The sequence below is a fragment of the Cervus elaphus genome, chromosome 29 (genome assembly GCF_910594005.1).
Source record: "Cervus elaphus chromosome 29, mCerEla1.1, whole genome shotgun sequence".
NCBI classification, from domain to species: domain Eukaryota; kingdom Metazoa; phylum Chordata; class Mammalia; order Artiodactyla; family Cervidae; genus Cervus; species Cervus elaphus.
In genome coordinates, this window is record NC_057843.1 from 37,290,646 (window position 1) to 37,299,052 (window position 8,407).

Below are 8,407 nucleotides of genomic sequence, written 5' to 3' on the forward strand. Positions count from 1 at the left end.
ATATTTAAGTAATGTTATATTTTAAGCAAAATTTTAGTATAATAATATGAATATACAAATTGATATTTTAAAATCAATAAAAACATTATTTATCAGAAAACAGCATGAAACACCAGAAACAGAATGGGTAAACTGAATTTTTTTGTGTGTATCAGGAAAAAATTTTGAAATTTATAAGTAACTATTTCAGTTCTGTTCTTTTTCTTTTTTTAAATTCAGATTGCCAATAATGGTACTGTTATTACTATTTTTACTACTAATTTTACAGATTGCCAATATAGTACTTTTATTGATATTTTACTCTTGTAAAACACCAGTTTTGTTTGTTTGCCATAATTTTTATATATATTAATTTGTGTATAGAATTAATTATGAAAATCATATCTTATAATGATGCATTATCTCATTATGAGTGGACAAATAGTGACAAAATGAAATGACTTATAAAGACACTGAAGATCAAACTTCAGTTAACATCCTACTTATAAAGTGAACTGTTAAGCAGGTAGAACCATGCAGAGGCTAGTAACCCCAAGGACTGTGGTTCACTGGTAGATCCAGATAACTTCTGTACCTATCATATGCTATACCTCTACTTGGCAAAGTAATGGATACCAGTTACACCATATCCTCCAGTAATGTGGCTGATTCTTTGCAACCCCATGAACTGTAGTCTGCCATTCAGCCTGCCTTGAATTTCCCAGGCAAGAATGCTGGAGTAGGTACTACTCCAAACCAAGGTAGGAACCAAACAAAAACTGTCAATTAATAAGATATCAACATTTTCAAAGTTAAAAAAATTTAAACAGTTGGACCAAAGTGTAAATCAAACAAATGATTATATACTCATAACAAAATAAAATATTAAAAATAATTGTAAGAAGTATTTTGACATATATCATAGAACTCCAGTGATAATACAAATATCAACTAATGATTTTATATAATATATAATTTTCTTCCCTCTATCTGGTAACTGAACTGCTTTAATTTTAGTATTAAGATGAAATAATCCAGTGTGTATCCCAGGGCCCAGATTTTCAGTAGCCTAATAATGTTCCCCACTAAAGAAATTGGGGTTCTTTGGAGAATGGCTGATTTAATATTTCAGGTAAAAGAAATGCAAGATAAGCCTGAATAACTTTTGCCTGAAAGCAATGATGCATATTTTAAAGTTCTGAGAAAATTTTAAAATGAGCCACCATGAAGGGGCTTCTGTGTGATAAATTATGACCATGTGGCTCAGCACAACAAAAAAGTTGTAGCTAATCAAAACAAGTCTGAAAAGGAGTTAATTGTAATATCACCAAAATCATGAGTCCATATGATGGACTACAAAGCTGTTTTTAAGTCAAATATTATCTCAAATTACCTCCATTCAGAAGTTAATTATAAATATAGTCTCATAGTATGTGAAAGCATTTCCTTGTACAAAGACTAAAATTATTGCTAGCATAACTTTTATAGGATTTTTCTCTTCTGTTTGGAATTTGCATATCAAACGGTAACAGAAACACTGGCCAACTTGTTAAAAGTTCTGTAAACCTTTAGCTTTTCCACCGCCCTGTCACTCCCATGTTATCCTAGATTGGCTGATACACATCAAAGCCACAGTGAAGGTCCCTCCCAGTGCTGACATTCAGCTGGCACACTCCAAATGGCTAGTTCCTTTCCCACTATTATATCTGCTCATGCCGTGCCAGCTGTTAAATGTTTTGCACCTCACCCTGTACAGACTGTGAGATTTTCTTTCTCAAGCCAGTGGCCACCCAGTGATATACTGCACTGTGTATTAGATATTAAATTTTATTGTTAGAAGACATTTAAAAATCAAGAGTATAAACTCTTTCTACTCACAGATGTTAAGAGTTCCTCCACAATGACCTGAACAGGCTAAGTTGCAATCCACATCGTGTATATTTAATTCCCATAAGAATTTCAATAGAGTTACCTTGTTCAATGATCAGAAAATACAATTCAGAGGTCTGGAAACATGTCCACCATGGAATGATAAACCTTGTCTCCCACCCTGCCTAATTCGTGTGCTGCAACCATTTCCCAAATTGCTGACTTTATCATCCTTACATGGGAATCTAAGTAGGCTTACCTGGTAGCTGGGCTTAAAGTGAAAAGATTGTGCTAGACACTTCTCTTATTCTCCAAGACAGACCTAATCATTTTCCTTCTTTGGACAGAGATGACCTCTTTCTGAATATATCTAATGATGCAGGGCAGAAGAATGTAACTGGGGTCCCTTACTTTGCCAAGAAGGGGTGTTGCATGGGATAGGTAAAGAAGTTATCTAGATCTAACAGTGAACCACAATCCTTGAGGCTACTAGTCCCTGCATGGTTCTACCTAGATAGTAGGGAGAACCAGTAAGTCTAAAAACAGATGCTCTTTTAGGAGCATTTGTCACAAATAACCGGAAAAAAATGGATGCTCTAAAAATTGGATTTCTATCCAATCTTTGTACTTTTATGAATTAAAAAAATACAAAGATTTACAGATAGTATTTTTTTCCAACTGGCACACCACAATGCAAATGACTTTAATGCTTCTAAATGCTGAGTCTACTCTCATGGACCTGTAGCACTGAGTAGAAATCTTTCCACTTGACATTTGAAAGGTAATAGTAATCAGACAGCCAGCCAGATGTAAGCATTATATGTCACATCCTAGGCATGGCACTATCCAAACTTGTTTATTAAAACAGCTTATACTGTTTTATACCACATAGTGACCATTATGATTATGATTATGATTTCACAAGCCATATGGCACTTGAGTAAGTGAAAAAACTGTGCCTGCTCTTTGATAAATAATGCTACATATACATTGATGTAATATGAATCTTATAAAAGTCACATTGAAGAAAAAAAAGAAGCTAAAAATAACCACCAACTTATATTAGAATGAATGTTGGCACCTAGGTCTGTGGCTCAAACTTTTAAAAAAGACTAGAAGAAAAGAAATATTTACTCAAAAAAACAATCCTACTACTATTCATTGATTAGCATGAAGTAGCCATGCTGACTACTGATAAACTGTTTAAACACCTTTGCTAAGGAATGTGGGCAATTGCCATATAATATATGTATAAAAGATAATGAATAAATAAAATTTCAGGAAGGAAAACTTTTGGAACTAGTAAATTCAGGTTAGAGGTAAGTTCGTGATTGGGTTTAATAAGCTCCCAGATGAAAGAACATGAGAGAAAGGCACATAATTTCCCTTTTAAAAAGAAAATATAAACTACTTAAAGTCTTCCCAGGTGGTGCCAGTGGTAAAGAATTCGCCCGATAATGCAAGACACTCAAGAGACGCAGGATCAATTCCTGGGTCAGGAAGATCTCCTGGAGGAGGACGTGGCAACCTATTCCAGTATTCTTGCCTGGAGAATTACATGGACAGAGGAGCCTGGTGGGCTACAGCCCACGGGGCCGCAAAGAATCAGACACAACTGAGTGACCAAACACACAACACACACATAAACTACTTAATAGCATTTCTTAAACAGCAGCCAATGATCGAGCCAGCAGGCTAAGGAGTTAGAGTGGCTGAGATTCGAACAGAGCAGATATGCAGAACTATGAAGTTCTTTAAGAAAATATCTAATCTTTGCTAGGAAATCCAAGAGAAGTAATGAGCAAAACATTCTTACACTTGCAAAAGGTCTCAGGTGTATTAGCAATTCTGGGGAAAATTCTAATGATGACCCAATTCATGATCTGTGCAAAGTGAGGGGGAACTAGATGTAGACTGGTGTGCTGGTTAAAAGCGAAGCCGAGTTTATGGGTGGATGCTGTTCTGGCATTACCAGTGGCAGTGACAACAGAAAATTACTTAAGAGAATAGTGGCTGACAGGAACCCTTTCCTTCAGATGGCAATAAAAGTAGTCCTAAAGAAAATAGCTGAAAGATTTTAATGTTATTTCATTAAAATTTTTGTTTGAAAATGACTGAAACCTTAAATAGAAAATGGCTTCACAAAGATGATTAGAGATGCATTAAATAAAGTCATTTGGAATCCATCTTCCCTGTTGGTTCTTTCTCCTTCCTGGAACTTGACTCTGGGTTTTAATTGCTGGTTTGAAATTTGCTGGTTGTGTCATTTTAGGTTATTACAATCTTTCTAAATCTCACCTGTTTAATTTTATAAATGGAGAAGATAATGTTTATTTCATAGAGATTCTGTGAAGATTAAATGAGAGAATGTGGAATTAATGTCTCACTTTTAATGAAATTTAAGTGATTATTAACAGTTACCTTTCATGACTGCTTCTTACTTGCTTTACCTTCAAAAGCATCTCAACACCTCTCTAAGGTAGAGTATCTTATTATTCTTTTGTTTTTGTTTTACATTTTACACAAGAGAAAATAATTCAGGTTTAGGAATGTTAAGATACAAAATCACACAGCTAGTCAATGACAGATGATTGAGTTGAGGCCTATCTTCCTCTAAAATTTTGTGGTTTTTTACTATTATGCTACATTGCAGTCTACACTTATAGCAAAAAATGAACAGAAACAAAAATCTTCACAGTTATAGGATGATTTACCACTAATAGAAAGGACAGCATGTGAGCATGTCATGCCAGGAGTCTGCTACAGTGAGGAAGTGCCCCAAACTCCTTATACCACCTTTAACACCCCCAACAGTGAACTTTGCCTGTCCTGTAAGACTGTGTACCCTTAAAGATTCCTTGTGTGTACAGATATCAGCACCAGGGAAACCAGACGGAAAATGAAAAGAGATTAGAGGTTCTACTATGTCCCAAAGTCCTTGAACCAAATATTGGGTTTTTTTGTTTGTTTTTAATGGAATTAAAATTTCTTTCTGCTGTTCAAGATTATTTTTGGTCTTAATGTTTCTAAATGTCCCTGCTGCAAATTGAGATATAAAAGAAGAATTCTATCACTTGATTCCCACCGTGTTTTCCAAAATTTTACCTTGTTGAATGAAAGATACAATGATTTTGGCACAGTCACACTCTCATGTCAAAAACAGACTTCCTGCTGTCAGATTTACTGGCATAAATTTCTCTGATGTAATATTTTTCTTCCCCCAGTGCTACCCGCCCTGCAGTTCTTCCATGTAATGATTTAACTTTGCACTCATATTCTCCAAAAAGACCTCATGCTATCAGGTTTATTGGCATGAACAATTCTTGGTGCTTTTTCTTTTTCTTCCCTCATTGCTGCACTGCTATCCCACTTCTCACCTCCCACAGTATTTGCTGAAATGATTTAATTCCTTCATGGAGCAGAACTTTTTACAGTGACTCAGTACATTCCCTGAAGTTGGTTGAAAGCTGTTTCTTTAATCCTTTACAGACTGTATCCAAGAGAGGTGGCTCCCATTTCTCAATCTCTTCCTTTACTTTTTAGCACCGTTTCAATGTTTCAGTGAAAATTCCCCTCAGAATTCTTCCCTCTCTATAAATGGGAAAGGAAAAGAGGTATCTTTTGGCTTTAGATGTTGTAAGTTAAACAGTGATGGGAAAGAGTAAAACATCTAGGTCAATACATTGCTGAGAAAATGAATTAGGCAACCACCAGTTAAAGATTAATAGGAAATCTAGGATCCTTCCAGAGAAGCATGTGGAAGAAAATGTGAAATTTGAGTTGCAGATGCCTGTGAGAGTTCTTTACAATTTATGGATACTACCCAGTTGTGTGATTCAGCTCAATCACCCCAGACTCTAAGAAATAGAGAATTCTGAGGTTTTCTGAACACAGAGCTATGCCTTTTCAGGGTCAAAATTAAAAGAAGAGCATTAAGTATTCAAAAGACAAATATGAGAAGCAGTAGGTAGGAATATAGAGAACAGCATAGGATGACATACAGGGATGACTCAAACAGAATAAGCACAGTGCTGAGGAGGGAGTGACAGTCAAGTCCAGCCACCCCTAGTCCTAGTTACTTCACTCTCAAGTCTCCAAAAACCCTCTAGAATCAACTTTTGTGCAGCCACAGTACTTAGGACTGAGAGAGTCAATCCCTAGGCAGGTTGATAAGAAGTCTAGGGTCCCCATGGAGACAGGCGTTTGGAATTCTCAAGGAGGAAGAAAGGACAAGCTTTTTTTCCCCCTCTACATTCCTTAGGCTTATATAACAATAATGTATCCTGCTTGAGGACAGTCTCTGAAAAAAACCTTCTGGCTAATTCTGTTATCTCAAAATGTAAATCATGGGAGTAGGTCTGGTGAGGTCTTTACAATCTCCAGACATTCTTTTGATTCACTGTAATAACTAATTTGAGAGTATATAATTCCAGTGCTAAGACTAGCAAGGTGGTACTCTTTCTACCCCCTTCTGATGTCTATGTCAGAAGCTTTCTCTATCTCCTTTATACTTTAATAAAACTTTATTACACAAAAGCTCTGAGCGATCCAGCCTCGTCTCTGGCTCTGGATTGAATTCTTCTCCTCCGGAGGCCAAGAATCCCGGCATCTTTGCATGATTCAGAAACAACCTTTCAGGACTTTGTGCCATTTTTTATTTTAATTAAAATAGCCTGCAGGCAAGTATTTATGCAAGGAAATATAAGGCAGAGAAGAGTGCAAGACAGCAAGAATTAAAGAGAAAAAAAAAAGCGATTTTCATTCTAAATGAAGAATAGTAGCAAAACTAATAAGCTTTTGAATTTACTCATTTAGTACGTCAATTCCTTATTTTTTCCACAAATTGTTTTTGAGAGGATGACATCTTTAGTTCTTATATTTGTCCTTCTTTCTTAAAAACCAGTTGTGAACAATTGTGAGTAGGTTTGCCTTGGATAAACATTTCAGGAGTAAGAAGTAGAATATCAACTTGCTTTATGAAGTTTTGTGGTGCTAAAGGAGAACATGTACTATAAAGACAACTTATTTTAGCAATTTATTAATAATTTTATAAATCACTCAAAAGAGAACAAAGTGGCATTCTAAGTTAGCAACAACTGTTATCATCAACTTTTATTTATATTGGCAATAATAATAAATCAACCTAATTCTTTATTTTATAGAAGTAAAAAGCTTTTCTCTGTGGTTCTCAAGATTTTACTTTGTAAGACCTTATTAAAATGTACCAGAATATTGATTTCATTCTTACCTTGTGATCTTGTTTTGATTTCTCCCCTGAAAAGCTGCAGCTCTGTGTTAAAACGCTTGCAGGCTCTATTTGTTACCGAAAGTTTGGCAGAGAACCAAATGGATGTGGAAGGAAGAGCTGATTGGGTGACATTTTAGCAGGTTTTTAATAGCATGTAAACAACCAATAGTTATAATCCTGTCAACTAAAATTCACTGTCTTCTCCCCCATTTCCATCTTAAATTATTCCTGCAATTATGGATTTGATGTTCTGTGTTTTATGCTTCCAACTCTCATCAAAATCAACTCATATGCAACCCTTTCATCATCCCCAAACTTGAGCAATGATCTTGAGCAAGCCAAGTTATTGCATTTGTGAGGAATGAAAGAAAACGGCTGTATCCACTCTTGAGAGAAAGCAGTGAAGGAAGAACACAAACAGGCAGGAAGCTGGACAATCTGTGCTGATTAGGAATTGAGCTGTACTCCAGAAGTACAGTAAATGGGAGGGAGAGATGACAGGTATTAATAGCAACCAAGGGACTGTCATTATGTTTTACCTTGGAAATTCTTGCAAATACTAAGAACACAAAGAATAAACAGTCCGATTCTTTGACTTTGTTGCTACAAAATGCCCCTCTTTATCTATTGAAAGTGAAACTCGCTCAGTCGTGTCCAACTCTTTGCGACCCCAGGGACTATACAGTCTATGGAATTCTCCAGGCCAGAATACTGGAGTGGGTAGCCGTTCCCTTCTCTAGATCTTCCCAACTCAGGCATCAAACCCAGGTGTCCTGCATTGCAGGTTGACTCTTTACCAGCTGATCCACAAGGGAAGTCCCTCTTTATCTACTATCTATTGATGTTTATTTAAGAAGTGTCTCATAAGCAGTGTATAGTTGATTTTTGTTTTGTTCTGGTTTTAACCAGTTTGTCTTTGTACTAGACTGTAATTGCTGGTGTGCTGCTGCTGCTGCGAAGTCGCTTCAGTCGTGTCCGACTCTGTGCGACACCATAGATGGCAGCCCACCAGGCTCCTCCATCCCTGGGATTCTCCAAACAAGAACACTGAAGTGGGTTGCCAAGTCCTTTTTCAATGCATGAAAGTAAAAAGTGAAAGGGAAGTCGCTCAGTCATGTCCAACTCTTCACGACCCCATGGACTGCAGCCTACCAGGTTCCTCCATTCATGGGATTTTTCCAGGCAAGAGTACTGGAGTGGGTTGCCATTGCCTTCTCCCAATTGCTGGCGTATCTGCATTTATTTCTGAAATTTTGCTTTATTCTTTCTATATTTTGTCAATCTTGTTTATGCCTCATTTTCTTTCTTTCT

At 36.4% G+C, this 8,407-nt stretch overlaps 1 protein-coding gene across 1 annotated transcript in view; it reads right to left on the minus strand.

Moving 5' to 3' along the window:
- IL33 (interleukin 33) overlaps nt 1-7,253 on the minus strand; it is a 59,125-nt gene extending 51,872 nt beyond the window's left edge. The window contains exon 1 of the mRNA XM_043891193.1: nt 7,097-7,253. The gene's annotated coding sequence lies outside the window, so the exon portion shown is untranslated. The remainder of the gene's footprint in view (nt 1-7,096) is intronic.
- Between the last annotated feature and the right edge of the window lie 1,154 nt (nt 7,254-8,407).